Raw genomic sequence first — 18,693 nt, 5'->3', positions numbered from 1 at the left:
TCTTCTAAATGAATGTCCTTACATTAAGAGTAGACATCCTGTGAAGACGGTAATTCAATGTGAGTTGTAATTAAATCACCTAAAGGATAAGATTCTGGGTTTGATTTTTAATGAAAATAAACTCTGCAGCTATGGGAGATAAAAATCTCTCTCAGGACAGAAAAGCTTTCAGATAGATTTGTGTGGCCCTCAGCCCTGGGCCCAACTTTTTCTCTCCCCACTTTGTTCAGCAACATTCGAAGCAATGTTTTTATCTGCATTAATTTAGAACAGAATATTTGCAAGTACCATATATGTAATCACCCAGATTCTTGCTTTTTGTGCTTGATTAGGAATTTAGAAAGGGGATTTTTTTATACCTCTTTATTCAGATCATGTCATGGACTATCATGCTCTCTTTACTACTGAAAAGAGAATCATTAATGTTTTTAAGTCAATATATTAGAGAGTCAGTTTTCAAAAACATAGAAGCAATTCAGAAAATTCAGTCAAGATTTGTTCTTCAAGAACTACTCTCTAGAGAAATAGAACTCGTGGTACAAACATACATATGTGAATGTAATATATATTATAACCAAGCAACTCACACAATCATGAAAGCCGCAAGTCCAAAATATACAGAGCTAACAACTCAGTATGTCCAAAGACCACAAGACTGCCTGCAAGAGTCCCATTTCCAAGGCCATCAGGGAGTGCTGTAGTGCAGTTCAGTGGCAGAGAACTTGCTTAGCATGCACAAGATCTACTGTTGATGCCCAGCTCTGTAAAAAGAAAAAAAAATGGTGGTGGGAGGGGAGTGAAATAGAAGAATACTCTTCTAATCAGATAAGGTTTAGCCTTTTGTTGTATTTAGGCCATTAACTAATTAGATAAGGTCCAATACAAACCATTTTACTCAGTCTAAATGTTAATCACATCCAAAAATGTCCTAATGGAAATATATAAAATAATGTTTGACCAAATATTTGGGGATGCCATGACCCAGTCAAGTTGATATAAAAAATAGACCATCATAAGGAGCGAGAATCAAAGTTGTGCATTCTTAACATCTCACTCTCTAGCAAGCCCCATGTTCATCACATCCAGTAATGGCCACCTGTCCATAATGTTTTGCCTGCTGTTTTTCTCTTTCCCATTATCATTCCTGCTTCAGTAGCATGTATCCCTCGCCTGGGCTCCTATAGCAGCCTTGTAATTTCCCTCCCATTCTCCACAATGGTTTCTCCAGCCCATTTGGTGGTCTTCCAGCATACTATCCTTTAAAGGAAGCTCCAAATATGCCATTTTGCTACACAAAACACTTTGAAAGTTACCTATTGGCTATCAGATTACTCATATGCTCCTTGAAACAGGATTAGAAAAGTTACCACAGTATTATGGACATTATATTATTTAGGGGTCCAAATAAATTTTGTTCATCAATATATTTTCCGTTAGAAATTCCATGAGACCTTTTTTTTTAAAAACACAGGAACACATACTACTTATTCCATCATTTCATTGATCATCAAAATAATGGCATCATCACATATAATATAGCTCTGAAGAACCCAGGGCACATTCCTGAGAGAATGAGTGTGAAAAGAAAAATGCCAACTTATTATTATGAACATTACTTTGACCTTGTGGGACTCCTGATAGGGTTTCAATTATCACCAGTATTTCAAAAGCATACTTGGGAAAGTGCTGCTCTACATTGAAATCAAACAAGAATGGTCTCCATTAACCAAATAGATCTCCACCTTCCCATCCCCTTAACTTTATTCCTTTGTCTTAATCCTTTCTGACAATCTATATGCTATCTTAGAAGATACATTCTCTGAATGAAATCATGTAAGTTGCAGATAAATGGATGAAACTTGAGATCATATATTAAGTAAATTTAGCCTAAATCAGAATGTCAAGTTTTATGTTTTCTCTTATATATGAAAGTTAGAAAAAATGCAAAAAAGGGGAAAAAGTAGTGAGGGAATTATTAGTCAATGTTTTCTAATTGTGACCAAAATAACTGAAAAGAACAACGTAGAGGAGAGAAAGTTATTTTGGCTCAAGTTTTATAGGTTTATTCCACGTCTAAATTGCTTTGGGCCCCAAATGAGGTAGGTATCATGGAGAAAAGGTGTGGTGGAAGACCACAGCTACCTTCATTGCATTCAGAAGGAAAAGAGAGGAAAAGCTGAAAGGGTCACAGGAAAAATGAACCCTTTCAGGGCATGCCCTAGTGATCCACCAACCATGATACACCTGCCTATAGTTACCACCAAGTCAGTCCATTCAGACTAGGATGAACCAATTAGGTTACAGCTCTCATAATACAATCATTTTATCTTGAATATTCTTGCATTAGCACAGGAGCTTTTGAGGGACAACTCATGTCCAAATCATAACATTGTATCCCTGGTCCCCAAAAGCTCACATCTCTCTCAAAACACACACACAAAAATGAGTTTATTCACTCTCCAAGAGTCTCATAGTCTTAACAATTTACCATTGTTCCAAAAGTCCATGTCCAAAGTCTTCTCTGAGACTCAAGGAAAACTCTTGACTGTGAGTCATTGTAAAGATCAAAAACAAATTTATTGTTAGTTCACGATAAGTGGGGACTAGGTACTTTCGATTAGGCAGAGGGGAGTAAAGAGGGGTGAGGGTATGGGGGTAGGAATGTGCATATATGATTATACAATCAGTGTGATTCTACAACATGTACCATGAGGAAGTTACACTCCATTTATATATGATGTGTCCAAAATACATTCTACTGTCATGTATAACTAATTAGAACAAATTTAAAAATTACATAACCTTAAAAAGATAAATAAATAAATAGTAAAAAGGTTAAATATATCCAATGTACAGAAGCAAAGAGTAAATCTTCCATTCCAAAATGGACAAATACAGACAGAGACAAAAGTGATGGGACAACGAAAACACGACCAAAACTCAACCAAACAAATAAGCCTTATATCTCCACCTCTGGCATCTGGGAAACTTGGTGGTAAGATGTGATTTCCAAAAGATTTGGACAGCCCTGCCTCTTTAGTCTTCCTAGTTGCAGTGCACACATGTTCTCAATAGTCTGAGTCTCTGCACAGTCAGAAGATCTTTTCAGTGGTAAGTTCATATTACAGGCATCTCTTAATTCCTGGGATCTTCATTTCAGCTTTGTTGTTATGATCACAACTTCATGCATCACCCCTTCATGGTCAACCAATAGGGATTTTGATCCTGCTACACTTTGCCTGGCCTCCCAGTCATTCCATTGAAATCTTGGTGGAAGCTTCCATGGCCCTGACCTTGAGCATTCTGTATTTCAGCAGAAGAGACACCCTGTAGATGATGTTAATGTCTGCTACCAGTTGGGGAAGTACCAGGGGCCCCTGTAATCATGACAGCAGTATCTTAGGCCCTGAATGGCTGAGCCGTGTGAAACAATTTCCTAGGCCCCCTGGTGGAAGCAGGGTGCCACCAAGATCTTTTCTCAAAGGGTTTTTTTCCTCCACATTATCCAGTAGGCAATGTGTGCTGTCTTGCAAATTCCTGAGATGTCCTCAGCCATCTTTCCTATTGTGTCTGTACAAAGTGCTTAACATCTCTGTAGTGGTCATAATCTCCTTTAAAAATCACATTTTTCTTGAGCACAGATTTATATGCACTTGTCTAGTCAAACTGAAGTTTCTAAAATTCTTCAGATATGATTTCTGGCCCCAAATTTTCACAGTAAACCTGGCTAAAAGCTGGGGACAATATCCACACCACTGATTGAATTCTTTGCTGCCTTGAAATTTCCTCAAGAAGATGTCTATTGTCTTTATATAGAGTCTCACCTGAAGTCTCAGAACATGGGCAGGATGTGACAACTTCTTTGACACAATGTAACATGAATGGACTCTAGTCAAATGTCCAAGGGAATCCTTATTTCCCTCTGAAACCTCGTGAGCAGTTTTTATCTCTGCATTCAGAGCTCCCACCCGAATTTCCCAGTAAGCTCCATTTACAGCATTCTAAAACTTTTCTAGCTTGCAGCTCCAGATTTTTAAAAATTCTCCCCCAAACAAGCTCCAAAGGATTCTGGATCATATAGTCAGGTTAGCCACTGCTTCTTAGTACCAATTTTCATGTTAACAAATTTTGCATTTTTCTGTCAAAAAGACCTTAAAAGCGGGAAAGTTTACTTTTGTTCACAGTTCCATAGATTTAATCCATGTTCAGCTGAGTCCATTGCTCTGGGCCCAAAGTGAGGCAGAACATTATGGCAGGAGAATTTCATGGAGACCACTGCTACATTCATGGCAGCTAGGAATGAGAGATAGGAAAGGGGAAAAGGGTCACAGGGAAGATAAAACTATATTTCTAGGGCACATCCCTACTGACCCACCTTCTCCAGCCAGGTCCCACCTGCCTACAGTTGCCACCCTGTCCATTCAAACTTGGGTGAACTGGTCAAGTTACTACTCCTGCAATCCAATTCTTTTACTTCTGAATATTCCTGCATGAATATAGGAGCTTTGGGGGCACACCTCATATCTAACTCATAACAGGGCAAATGTCATGAAAATAGAAGGGAGACCTGTAGAGTACAGGAATGGTCCATAGGGAGTTTTGAAAGGAGTGAAAGGGGAAGTACTGAAAAATGACAATGACCAAATCAAATTGTTACATTGCATACATGTATAACCATGTCATACAAATCCCATTATTAGGTAGAATTTTAATATAGCCATAAAAATATGGGAAAAGAGAAAAATAAATTAAAAAATGAGTCCTAACCCCAAGATTATCTTAACTAATAAAATGCTGAAGTGCTTACCAACTTGAAAAAATAAATAAAATATGTCTTCTTAGAAGGAAAACAATGTCATTTCCTTTGTGCAAGTTTTCAAGATGAATCACTGTGTGTGTATGTGTGTGTGTGTGTGTGTGTGTGTACACACACATGTGCACATGCACGTCTTTCCTCAGAATTTTAAAAAGCTTCCTTCATAGTGCTTATATATTCCTCCTTCTGTTATCGCTCTTTATGCATTTATCTTGTTCCTTTCTGGTTCATATATACCGTGTTTACCTTTCCAAAACCAGTTCCCCTTTGGTTATCACCACCTTGATTTTGCTTTGAGGAAACACCCCTCCCTAAATGTACACAATTTCATGGTATTATCAATTTACAATCCCACCTTTCCTGGCCAAAGTGTGAACACATGACCCAAAGCAGTCCAGCCAGATTCTCTGCTCTAGAATTTCAATTATGAGCAGAGACAAAACGTATTTGGTGCTCACTCAATTTGACAGAAGTGATTTGAAGAGAGATTGTCCCATTAGATACAGTTTCCTAAATTCCTCATTTTCTGTCCTGGTTCTTTTCTCCATTTTGAGAACTATACCGTATCCTTCCTATTAAGTATTTTTGTTCCTTATTCAACCATGATCATTTCCTGTTTCTTACAGTCAAGGAATTCTAATAACTATTTGCTTCAATACACATATGCAATATAAACATAAACCCACACAAATGCAAGTTCCATGACAGCAGGGCACATGTGATCTCAGCAATTTTCTAAACTTCTGCCAACACCAACCCACCACACACACACACACATACCACATAACCTCACAAAGAAGTCAATAATAACTTGAAAAAGTTAATTCTATGAAATATTTATTATCACAAGTTTCCTAATTTAATGACATCATCTCTTTGCTAGCGATGGCAAATGAAAATTACTTAGAACCCCAAACTCTACAAAATCTGAGGCTTTTAGACATCATGCTACCTGTGGGCAATTCCAACTCCAATTCCACCTACTTCCATCTAATTCCACCTACTACCACCTCAAGTCCCCAGTTTCCATTAATACCTCCATCACTTCCAAAATAAGTTATGCCTGCTAATAAGCCAAAATGTTATCGACCAACCCTATCTATAATCAGTGATGCCAAGAGTGCACTTCCAGAAGCAATTTAAAAAGGCATTCAGCTACAAAAATAGAAGAGCAGCATAAACAAGAAGCTCAATGATGACATTGCCCCATCCTGTCTGGTCATATTGCCGTGAACTGGAGTGATTCAGGAGGTGTTTCAGAAGCTGATGAAATATAGTAGAAATAATAAAAATCATTGATAATTATAATAAAAATGAATGCAAGTGTCTTTTGCCATATTTGTTGTTTTAAAATGTTTGCTCATTCTAATGTTTTTCTTTATTTTTCACATGATAAATAATCCTTTATCACCTTAAATTATTATTTCTAATAAAATATATATTATTTTATTAGAAATAATAGTATATATTTATTATTATATATATTTAATAAATATATTATTTAGTATATATTTCAAAGTAAATGCTTTGTTTTGGCTTCTTTTTCCCTAAAATGATCTAATTTAGTCAAATAAACCCATACTAAGCATGAACATCAGCTAGAGTTGCAGATGCATTTTTTGACATATTTTAATTGTGCACATGATGAATTTTAATGTAAAAAAACACTTTGATCAAAATCTTGAGGGCAGTTATATCTTCTGAGGCTTAGTTAATTTCTTAATGTTTTGAAAGAAGAAACAGTAACTGACTATATGAATCACTCAGAATTGTGTATTTAGCTTGTAGTGTTAACCTCTCTTAACAGAATCTTGAATTAAAAAAAAAATATTTTATTTATTTTAATATTTTAAATATTTACTTATCTTATTCAGACATGTGTCCTATATTCATATATGAATACACAACCAGTAAAATTATACATCATGTACAACCTTAAGAATGGGAAGTTATATCCAGGTTGTGTATTAAGTTATATTCCATATATGTATAATATATTAAATTACACTCTACTCTCAAGTATATCTAAAAAGAACAAATAAAAAAAAATTAAAATACTTATTTGAGTGTGTAGTATTACCCTTTTTATTTATATACTATATGGCACAGGTTTGCTTGCCTCTGAGAGAAATATATTTCCATGTAAAATAATCTGGATTATACATAGATGCAATTATATAACTGTTAAGAATAACAGTCTTTAAAAAAATGAGCAAAAGACTTGAATAGACATTTCTCCAAATTTATAAAAATGACCATCAGTATTTGAAAACAATTCTCATTGTCTTGAGTATCACATTAAAAAAACGTGATTCAAACTACAATAAGATATCACTTCATTGGGCTGGGGATATAGCTCAGTTAGTAGAGTGCACGCCTTGCATGTACAGGGCTCTGGGTTGGGTTTCCAGCATCACACACACACAAAAAAAGATATTACTTCATACTCACTAGTAAAAAAGAGGTAATTAAAAGTGTTAGTCAGGATGTAGTGTTAGATGATGCAGCTAAACTGGGCAAATAGCATAAAGAAACTCCTTCCAAAAGTTAAACAACAAATATTTGCTATGGTTTGTACCCAAAAGGTTCATGTGCAAGAATCTTGGTTTCTACAATTTGTTGGAACATTTAAGTGGTAAACCCTAGTGGAAACTAATTAGGTCATTGGAATAAACTAATGCTGGTCTCTCAGAATGAGTTAGCTTTCAAAAGATATATGTTATAAAGTGAGGCTACCCCACATGCTTGGCTCCTTCTGTACTCACAGAGTTCCCTGTCCATTTCTCTGCTCTGTTGTCATGCAACCTGAGGACTGATTCCATGATCTTTGGGCCCTATGGTCACAACGCAGGAACATTATTTCTTTATAAAGTATCCAGCCTTGGTATTTTGTTGTATTAATAGAAAACAGACTAAGGCTCCATATGATCCAGAAATTCCACTCCTGGGTATAGAGTCAAAAAAATTTTTTTAAAGCAACCAAAAGGATATGTTCACACAAAACTTCATACACAAATATGCATATAGCAGCATTACTCACATTACCATAAAGAGGAAACAATTTCCATCAAGTGGTGAATGTGTTAACAAAATATGAAATATTTATGCAATTGATTATTATTCAGTCATAAAAAGAAATAAATTCCTGATATAGGCTGCAGTCTGGATGAATCTTGAAAAGATAGTGAAATTGAAATTCCAAAATTATTATGAAAGAATCTAGTCACAAAAGGCCACTTATTATGTGATTTTATTTATATGAAATATCCAGAATAGGTGAATCTACACAGTCATAAAATAGATTAGTTGTGGCAAGAGCTATGTGGCTGATGGAAGGGCTAGGGGAGGTATCTAATAAGCATGGGATTTCTTCTCTCAACACATTAACTGTTCATTTTAAATGGATAAATTCCATGGTATGTAAATTAGACCTAAATGAAACATTTACAAAAGAAAACAAAAAAGCAACATTAAAGCCTTAAATATGAAGGAGGGGGCAGGACAATATGAAGGAGGGGGCAATCAGAGATGCAAGTAGAGACAGGTTTACTAAAAGTGGTTTAAAGTTCAAGAATTTACTCTTTATTCTATGTACCAGAGTGCAGCTTGCCACTTGTTTTTGTAAATAAACTTTTACTGGAGCACAGCCCACTCATCCATGTAGTATTGTCTTACAGCTGTTTTTACACTGCAATGACTGAGTTATATAGGTGCAACCTGACACCCTCTGATCAGAAAATCAAAGTATTTACTACTTGGTCCCGTAAATGAATGTATTCTGATCTCTACTGTTAAGGTTTGAATTTATCCCCATTAAGTTCTTGTGCTGGAAATTTAACCCCAACATTCATTTGCTAATGGATTTGGAGGTGAGGCCTTTGGAAGGTGAATGAGAATAGATAAGATTATGAAGGAGGTGCCCCCTTATGGCATTAATGGCTTTATAAAAGGGAGAGACCTGATCCTGCAGGCTTGCTGGGTCTCACCATGTAATGCCCCTGCCATGTTACAATGCAGCAAGAAGACCCTCACCAGATGCTGGCACCTTGCTCCTGAGCTTTCCAGACTTCAGAAATGTGAGCTGAATAAAATTTTATTATTTATCCATTGCCAGTATTGGATATTTTGTTATAGAAACATAAAATGAACTAAAATCCCTTCTATGTACAGGGCAAAGACTTTGAAGATTTTTAGAAAGAAAACTATGATTTCCACTTAGAAAAAGTAGAGAAGTAGATTTGAAAAAGTAGAAACAGAAAGCACACACTTGCCCCTGTACCTTATTCCTTCTTCTCACAGGACCCTCACAACTCTGTCTACCTCTTTCTCTTCTACAGAGCAGTCACCTCTGCTTATACCTCCTGATTCTCTCTCTGGTCAGGACTCCACACGGCCTTTCACTTTAGAATTTCTACCTGTCCCTGAGACTGAACAGGTCACAGGCCACTTTGTGATAAGATTTTTAGAGAGCAGTAACAATTTCATAGGTTCCAAGATTCCAGAAGTCATACAAAGATCTTATAAAATTCTTATTTCTTTGTGTTTTCAGTGCCTACCATGGTCCTGATGATCAACTAATGCTGAATGAATGAACGATAATAGTCAATATGCTGTGTTTTTTTTCTCTTTTATTTTGAGAGTCTTTTGGGATCATCTTCATCTTTTTTATGGAATCCCTGGCCTTTCCTTACCTGCTTTCACTACCTTCTGGCTTTCCATAACTGAAACATGGTTCTAGGAACAAATGTCTAAACTAATAGCCATACCCAGTGGGCCCCATAAACTCTCTGGCAGGAAGTGCAGAGAGTACACTGTCCTCTCACTCTCGCCTGATTTCCATTGCCCTCATGCAATCAGTTCCTCCCACTTTGGAAAATGAATTCAGGACAGAAATCTAACCCTGACTCTGCACCTAGGTGTAGGCAAAAGTAAACTCATTAATCAGAGTCCTGATAGGGCCATACGAAACACATCAGTTCTTGAGGAAGAAAGCTATAGCAATGTACGAGCCATGCTTTGCCAAGATGTGGTCACACTCTTGGTGATTGGGAAAATGGTGATTGATTTCCCATGCTGCCAGTTAATCTTGGGTCAGGGCACTCAATTACCCTGAAGGAGGGCCCTCCTTAGGGCCCTCTCGGAAAAACCAGGGTCTGGACCCCAACTTCCTCACCTAGTGATTCACTGCTTGCTGTTAAACACCAACTGTAAGTAATCAGAGAGACAGTCAGACGAAGAATGTATTTGCAGCTTTTCTTTGAGTTAGTCCTATAGATAAAATGTACTTAAATATTGAATATAAAATATGCTATTAATTGTGAAATGTGGGTGGGTGGGATTGTGAGTCACATAAAAGATAAATCTGAATAAATTTCAGATGACCTTTTTTAACAAAAAAATTGTTTTCCTTTAAAGTGATAATGAGCTGGGATTGTAGCTCTGTGGTAGACGTAGGCTACATGCATGAGACCCTGGGTTCAAAGCTCGGAACCATAGACACACACACAAATGATACCACTCCATACCCCAAACAATTAAATTATCCTTAAAACTTAAAATATGAGACCTCAAGGATAACAGAATAATTTTCCTAGAGGAAAAGATGAATTATAAATGTTTTAAGGATGTGGCCTGGAGTTCCTTCAGGCTTTTGCAGAGCTTCAAAGATATATGTGATATATGAAAGTACCGGGTGCTTTTGCCTCCAGAAATACAGACTGAAGGTCTAGCTTCAAGGTACAGGACCCAGTGTGATAGTCTTTTTTTCCCCATTATTATAACAAAATAATTGAGATAAATCAACTTTAAAAGAGAAAAGGCTATATTGCCTCAGTTTCAGAGCTTTCAATCCATAATCTATTGGGTTGGAGTGAGCCAATACATTTTATCAGGAGTGTATGGTGGAAGAAACTGCTCGTTTCTTGATAGTCAGGGAACAGAGAAAGGGAGGGAGGAAGGGATGGATGGAGGGAGGGAGGGGAGAGAGAGAGAGAGAGAGAGAGAGAGAGAGAGAGAGAGAGAGAGAGAGAGAGAGCCCTAAATCTAGTCCCACCTAAGTTTTAATAGCATAGCTAAGAAAAACTGGGGGCATTGGGCAGTTAGTTGATTTTCTCTTTAAAATAAAAGAGGGAACTGCTATTAAAGAAAGGCAAATTACACATGCTATCTTATTCTATTTTGTGCTAGTATTATAGAATACCTGAGACTAGCAATTTGTAAAGAATAGAGATATATTTTTATGGCTCTGGAGGTATGGAAATCCAAGTTCGAGGGCTCACAACTAGAGAGGACTTTCCTGTGGTGGGATAACATGGCAGAAGGCATCACATGATGTGAGAGCAAGAGGGGGTGAACTTTACTTTCACAATGCACAATAGTGTTGTGATAACAACTTATTGAGACTTAATCACTTAAAGATCGCACCTCTCAAAACTGTTGCACTGGGGATTACATTTCAAACACATAAACTTTGGGGGACACATTCAAGTAATAGCATATGTAGGCTACATACTGTATGATTCCACTTATATTTGTATGCATAAAATATTCACAGTAAACGAGTCAATTGACATACAAAATAAATTAGTGGCTACCTAAGGTTGACGAATAGGGGCAATGAAGGGTAACCATTAAATGGTGCAGGGTTTGTGCCACCTCCTCCTGTTCCTCCTCCTCCTCCTCCCCTTTCTTATTCTCCTCCTTATCTTCCTCCTCCTCCTCCTCCTTACTTTGTGTGTGTATGTGTGTGTGTGTGCGAGTGCGCACAAAAATGCTCTAAAATTGATTGCAGTGATGGTTACACTACTTTTAGTTTTACAACTAAAACTATTTTAAATGGGTGATGTGAATTAGACCTCAATAAAACTGTGATTTCTTAAAGAAATAAGAGCTAGTTTGTAGCACAGTTTACTTTCAGATAGAATCTGAGAAAGGCTTCAAGTAAAATTTGATTTTAAAGCTGATACATTCGACTCTATAAAATTTGATTAAGAATATTTTGGATAGGGAGAATAACAGGACTGAAGCGAAGAGGTAGGAAATTGCAAGATGACTCCAGGGAACACTAAGTTCAGCCACGGATGGTGTCATCTTAAAGAAGACCTTGAATTAAGGTGGAAGCACCAGACTTTGGGCCATACAGGATGAGAAGTAACTGCTCTGGACTGAGCTAATTTATACGATGAACACGGTAAAAATCAGAGGAAAGAGACTGGGGAAAAGGAGAGCTGATAGAAGGTTTTGCAATATCCCAGTTCACTGATATGAATGCAGAGGGAGCAACCAGAGCTCTACTTAAAACTATAAATTCTGGGATTTTAAAAACTATGGGTTTATTTTATTTTTAAATTTTGTTTTAATTAGTAATACATTACAGTAGAATGCATTTTGACACATGATACATAAATGGAGTTTTGACTTCTCATTTTCCTGGTTGCACATGATATACATTTGCACTGGTCATGTAATCATATATGCACATAGGGTAATAATGTGCAATTCATTCTACTTTCTTTTCTACACCCATACCCCCTCCCTCCTTTCATTTCTATCTGTCTAATCCAAAGTAGCTCTATTTTCCCCTAGAGCCTCCTCCCTTATTGTGAATTAACATCCACATATCAGAGAAAATATTTGGCTTTTGGTTCTTTGGGATTGGCTTATTTTGCTTACAATAATATTCTCCAGCTCCATCCATTTATCTGCAAATGCCATAATTTTGTTGTTCTTTAAGACAGAGGAATATTCTATTCTGTATATACACCACAGTTTCTTTATTCATTCACCTGTTGAAGGCCATCTAGGTTGGTTCAATAGTTTAGCTGTTGGAAATTGAGCTGCTATAAACATGGATGTGGCTGCATCACTGTAGTATTCTGATCTTAAGTCCTTTGGGTATAAACCAAGGAGTGGGGTAGCTGGGTCAAATGATGGTTCCATTCCAAGTTTTCTGAGGAATCTCCATACTGCTTTCCCAAATTACACCAATTTGCAGCCCCACCAGCAATGTATGAGTTTACCTTTTCCCCCACATCCTCATCAACTTTACTGATGCTTATAATCTTGATATTGCCATTCTCACTGGAGAGAGATGAAATCTCAATGTAGTTTTGGTTTGCATTTCAGTAATTGCTAGAGATGTTGAATATTTTTTCATATATTTGTTGATCGATTATATTTCTTCTTCTGTGTAGTATGTGTTCCGTTCCTTAGTCTATTTAGTGATTGGGTTATTTGTGGGGTTTTATTGGTGTTAAGCATTTTGAGTTCTTTTTATGGTTTATTTCTTATTTACAGTTGTCCTCAATAAACATGTGATGATAAAAGATATTGTTAGATAGGTCAAGGAACCCAAGGTAATGCTTCAGGTGTGAAAGATGGCAGCCCCAGGACCTGAAAGGAAATGGGGCAAGGGAATGAGGTAAGAGGGGGGTGGCATGCGTTCAAGTGGCTCTGGTATTGCAGACATCTACACAATTGGACACGAGGTATTTGAACTGCAGAGAAAGATCATGAGTTAGCCCTAAGAACTTTTGAGTCAATCAAATGAGGTTGAGTGTTGACAGCACTGGAATAAGGGAATTGGGAAGAGAGTAGAAGAAAAAATAGATTGCAATTAAACACAGAAAATCCCCTTTGGAAAAGGAGAGGAAAAGAGATGTCTGATGTCAGTACAGGGTCAAAGATGTCAAACTTTGGCAGGACAGGCAGCTAGGTGCACAGTTACATCATAGGAGAATAGATTCTCTGGAAGAGTCCAAGGATTTCTAGAGGGAAGGGGGAACCTGACTCAGCACCAGTGGCATACATAATGGAAAAGAATTTCAGCACATGCCAAATAAAGTTATAGACAGAGGTTTATTTGGGAAAATAGATACACATTCAAGGGAGAATGGGGGCAATCTCAAGAGAGATGTCTTTGAGGTAAAGCAAAGAATACACATCCAAGAGAGACTGCAGGCTATATCCAGAGGGAAATAAGCAATCTATTGGAGTGGGTTATTAATATTTATAGGAGGCCTATGCTAGGGGCTGGACTAGAGGTGGAGCCAGGGAACAAGCACATAATTTTGCATAAGTTTTTCTTGTGCTTGACAATTTCCCTCATTTTACAAGGATGAGGGCCAAGGGCATGTTGTTCAAGAATTACAACTATTCCTGAGTGCACTCAGCATTTCAATGGCTCACAGATGTGAGAATCGGTGTACCTTTGAGACTTGGTGTATCTTTCTTTTAATCCTAAATCCTTCTCTCAGTTACACTTAAATTCCAGAAAGAAATCACTAGGTCAGAACAAGGTTGGGAGTTGACAGAAGAGTAGCAGTCAGTGAGTATTTAATGCATGGCCAGTTTGATTTTCCAGGTAGCCTACGTCACCAAAAATATAATCTGTCTTCATAACTGCATGCCTTTTAAAAGATAAGGCAAGGTTAAATAAATGTATATCTAAACTCTAGATTTTTGCTGTATCTTTTCTGCATATAGGTGTTGATGAATACTGTTCAAGGAGAAAGAAAAGGAGAACCAACATTTGTAAGCAGTATGGGCTAGGAAAGATGTTTTCATTATTGTTTTTAAGCTTAAAGCAACAATTGGAGACAATCACCATTTCCTTCATTTTTTTAGGTGTAGATGGACACAACACAATGCCTTTATTTTTTATGTGGTGCTTAGGATCGTACCCAGGTCCCGCCCGTGCTAGGCGAGCGCTCCATTGCCCAGCCACAATCCTAGCCCCATTTCCTACATTTCATAGATTCAGAAAGTGAACCTTGGGCTAAAGAAATCACCAAAGGAGCAGGAACTTATTTGGAGCTCTTTCATTTCCCCCCATTAATGAACCCAAGTCTATTTACTCACCACTTATAAAAGGGTCAAATGAATTGAGGACAAATTGTTGGGGCAAGGAAAAAGATTTACTTGGTAAGCTAGCAAAACTGAAGATAATGGACTAGCACCCTGTAAACCCACTCTTCACACAGGTTTTAAGCCCCCTTTATCTTTAGCTAAAGGGAAAAGAAGGGGATTCAGGTTAGGAAATGATGATAAAACCAGGTGGCTGGTAATCTGTTGATTCGGTACATCATGGCAGCATCAGCACTGAAGCGGGAGGAGAGAGTCAGATAAATCAACTTTGGGCTGCTGGTTTAAATGATTAACAAGGGCTGGGTGCTCAGGCACACACAGACCCTGACCAGAAAGGAGAGGACCTGGAAGCCATGTGCCTGTTTTCTCTGAAGCATAGCCTGGCTACACTCCAGGCCCTGCCCATTGTGGATTCTCTGCCTCTCTGAGAATCCTGGAGGGAGGAGCCAGAGCCATGAAGTGCTGGCTTCTGCTGCAGAACTGTGGGCGCCCACAGGTGCCGTCACTGGGAGGTCATAGAAAAAAAGGAGGGGTGTGCTGCTGCCAGACATTCCTCCAGACAGCCTGGAGTTTTCAGCTCAAGAAAGCTGAAATTTGCAGAGTAGTCAAGGCCACAGTTAAGTGAGCACTGTACAATCAAAGGTGATTCTTTGTCAGGCAGGTGACAACAGAGTTTTTTCCCTATACAGCCAGACTCTTTCAGTAGTGACTGTAATGTACCACACCAATAGGAGAGCCTCCCCAAGTGCCTCTACCTGCTGAAGGTCATTCAGCTGCAGCACAGAGGTAATTTGAGCCTCTGTGATTGCCATAGCCAGGGAACACCACCCTTTCCCTTGGAATGTAATTCCTGTGCCTACTGACCCTTGCTCAGGTCTTAAGGCTGCTGACTCTCTACTGGAGCTTGAAGGTAAGAATATGGCTCAAAAGAAATGCTGTACTTACCTCATTGTATTTTTTCATCTTGTGCCATGTAGGTGTTACCAAATAGGTTAACTCAAGCCAGGTCCTAAGGAAACTGAAAACAATGGCATGAAAGGTGTGTGTGATAGATACCAGTCAAACTGCTTGATCTAGAAATTTAGGTAATTACTCCCTAAACTTTCTCCCTGAAATATTCTCTCCTCTGACAGTGCTTCTGCAGCCTAGCAAGGGATCTGAGGGAAGGTGAAAAGGGCCGGAAATTCCTTCCATGGCATGGCCCTCTGCTCCCCAGCACTACTCAGCTTTCTCCACACTCCTGTTGAACCCCCTTTCCTGAGCTTCAGTCAGGTTCCACCACACCCTGTGACTGCCTCCAACACAGTAAGGGCATGGGGATGACAGCACATTAGACAGCCCCATCTTTAACTTCCCTAGTCCTCAGACAGCCATGTTTGTCAGCACCCTGCATATTGTGGCCTGTTGAGCTCCAGGTGCCCTTCCATACACAGATGCTGACTTATGATGGGGTTATATCTTGATAAGTCTATCATAAATTGAAAATATAATAGATTAAAATGCATTGATAAAACCTACCTCCAAACCATCCTAGCTCAGCAACACAGCGCACTGTAGAGTGTCAGCTGATTCCTCTTGTGATCATGGGGTTGGCTGGGACTTGCGGCTCTTTGCCATTGTCCAGCATCATGAGAGGATTTTACCACATACTGTAATCCTGGGAAATGATTCACATTCAAAATTCAAAGTAATATTTCTACTGAATGCATATGGCTATTTCATCATATAAAGTCATAATTCATAAGTCTAATGCAGTTAAGAACTAAGTGCCTCTTGACTCTCACGCTCTCCTCCCACACCTCAGCCCTCAGCACCTGCCTCACTCACGATTTTCCCAGCAGGGTTAGACAATGTGTTGACTGAATGATTCTCAAATCTCCATCCCCAGGCCAGAGCTCTAGACCCACCTTCACACCTGCCTAAGGGTTCCAGATATAGAGGACCCACAGGCAGCTCAGATTCCCCCTCAAATTGAACCATGCAAAAACTGCTCCCCTCCAATGCTCCCATTCGCAACAAATTCTCTGACTCCCCAGCTAACCCCATCAGAAATCTGTTCACAAGCTTGACTTTCCCCCCACCGCCCCTTCACCTCACATTAATCATTAAGATCTCTTAAGTCTGCTTACTTCTTCTTGTCCCCTCTGCCACAGTACTAAGCAAAGATATGATCACCAACTCCACCTGAAGTGCTGCAGAATTCTCCCACTGGGTTCCATTCCAATCCTTCCAGTACCCCACCCAGTGTGACCTTTCTAAAGTGCAACATGTCACCTTGGGCAGTCTCCAGCTTCACCCTATTTGGTGACATCCTATTGCCCTTAGAATAAAAGCATACCCTGAAAGGCCCTTGTAACATCATCCATGCTCATTTCTATACACTCCCCACCCTAAAGCTCTAAGCTCTAGAAATTATTTAACATGAAGATACCTTGATTCCTTGTTCCTTTGATCCTTTGATAAAGTTTGAATGTGGTGTGTCCCCTAACCCTCACCTCCACCCCCAACTCATGCAGGAGTTTGATCTCCAAACTATTATGTATAATATTAAAAAGGTGGAAACTTTATCTTACTATAGTGTTTAGAGGCAGGGCCTTTGGGAAGTGATCAGATTAGTTTAGGGTCCTTAAGATGGAGTCCCCACAATCAAATTTCAGAGAGGTAGAGAGACCACACAGGAAATACACATATACTTCCCCTATGGTATGTTACACCTGAGTGGACCCTTGCAAGGGCCTGTCCAGTGTTGTTTGGACTTCCAGCCTCCAGAGCTGTAAGCTAAGAAAACCTCTTTATAAGTAACCTAACTTAGGTAGTTTACAATAAAAACACAAGCTGACTAATACAGCCTTCACCTGCTTCTCTGTCTGAATGTGCCAGTCCCTTCCCATGATATTATCTAGATTTCTATTCTAATACGGTAATGCACAGTTTAATACATGAATATAAAGCAAACATCCTTGTATCTGGCACCCAGGACAGTATATTATAAAAACTTGCCAGCTTAAAAAGAAGCCCCCATTTGCTCTGTCCTCTAACTTTTTAGAAGTGGCCACTGTCTTGACACTTAAGATAATCACTTCCTTTTTTAAAAGTTCTTTTTTGTTTACTTTTTTATTATTGTTTTACTCTTTTTTTTCTTTTGTGCAGTGCTGGAGGTTAAACCTGGGGTCTCCTGCATACTAGGCAAGTGCTATACCACTGAGCTACATCCTCTGCCCCCTTCTTTAGACTTCTTCAAAGTCTAATCACCTAAGTGAACATTCCTGTGCATGTCTTTTCTTTAATATGTCCTTTTAGGTGGTTTTAAAAAATATATTCACTCCTCTTTATTTTTTTTTCAAATGTCTTGTCATTTATTTGAAGTAAGTTTATTATTGTCCTGTAGACTTTCATGTAGTTTACATTTTTAATTGATTTATTTTAATTGGTGCATTATAATTATACATAAAAGTAAAATTCATTTTGATACATTCATATGTGCACATGACATAGTTGGGTTAATTTTATTCTGTTGTTACTCCCCTTTCCTAATTTCCCTTCCTCTATTCCACTGTACTCCCTTCTATTTTCATGAGATTCTCCCTTCTTTAGTTGCTTATTTCTCTCTAGATTTTGCATGTAAGAGAAAATTTTTGATCCTTGACTTTCTGAGTCTGGCTTATTTCCCTCAGCTAGAGGTTCTCCAGTTCTGTCCATTTACCAGCAAATGATATAATTCATTTTCATTTATGGTTAAGTAAAATTCAATTGTTTTTATGTATGTGTGTGTGTGAATAGACAGATGGATGGATGGATGGATAGATAGATAGATAGATAGATAGATCACATTTTCTTTATCCATTCATCTATTGACAGGTACCTGGACTGGTTCCATAACTTGGCTTGTAAATTGTGCTTCTATAAACATTTGTGTGGATATATTTCTATAATATGCTGATCTTAATTATTTTGGATAAAAGTCAACTAGTAGAGCAGCTTGGTCATAGAGTGAGTCTGTTCCCAGCCTTTTG

At 38.3% G+C, this 18,693-nt stretch overlaps 1 protein-coding gene and 1 long non-coding RNA gene across 3 annotated transcripts in view; one reads left to right on the top strand and one right to left on the bottom strand.

The window, feature by feature from the left end:
- Positions 1-549: 549 nt before the first annotated feature.
- LOC124105109 (uncharacterized) lies at positions 550-16,476 on the bottom strand. The gene is made up of 3 exons (XR_006855635.2): positions 16,199-16,476; positions 15,626-15,698; positions 550-761 (listed from the first exon to the last, which is right to left on the bottom strand). It is a non-coding gene; the product is annotated as an uncharacterized LOC124105109 (long non-coding RNA).
- LOC124105108 (sulfotransferase 1C2) overlaps positions 15,448-18,693 on the top strand; it is a 17,345-nt gene continuing 14,099 nt past the window's right edge. The window contains exons 1-2 of one of the 2 annotated variants that reach the window (XM_046462175.2): positions 15,516-15,590; positions 17,831-17,866. The gene's annotated coding sequence lies outside the window, so the exon portion shown is untranslated. Of the gene's footprint in view, positions 15,591-17,830; positions 17,867-18,693 lie in introns of both variants that reach the window. The other variant, XM_046462174.2, reaches the window with a different exon arrangement.

The sequence above is a fragment of the Marmota monax genome, unplaced genomic scaffold (genome assembly GCF_021218885.2).
Source record: "Marmota monax isolate L192 unplaced genomic scaffold, Marmota_monax_Labrador192_F-V1.1 WCK01_AAM20220418_F8-fsc00769, whole genome shotgun sequence".
Lineage (NCBI taxonomy): Eukaryota > Metazoa > Chordata > Mammalia > Rodentia > Sciuridae > Marmota > Marmota monax.
Note: the sequence above shows the minus strand (reverse complement) of the source record. Positions and strands in the feature narration are given on the sequence as shown.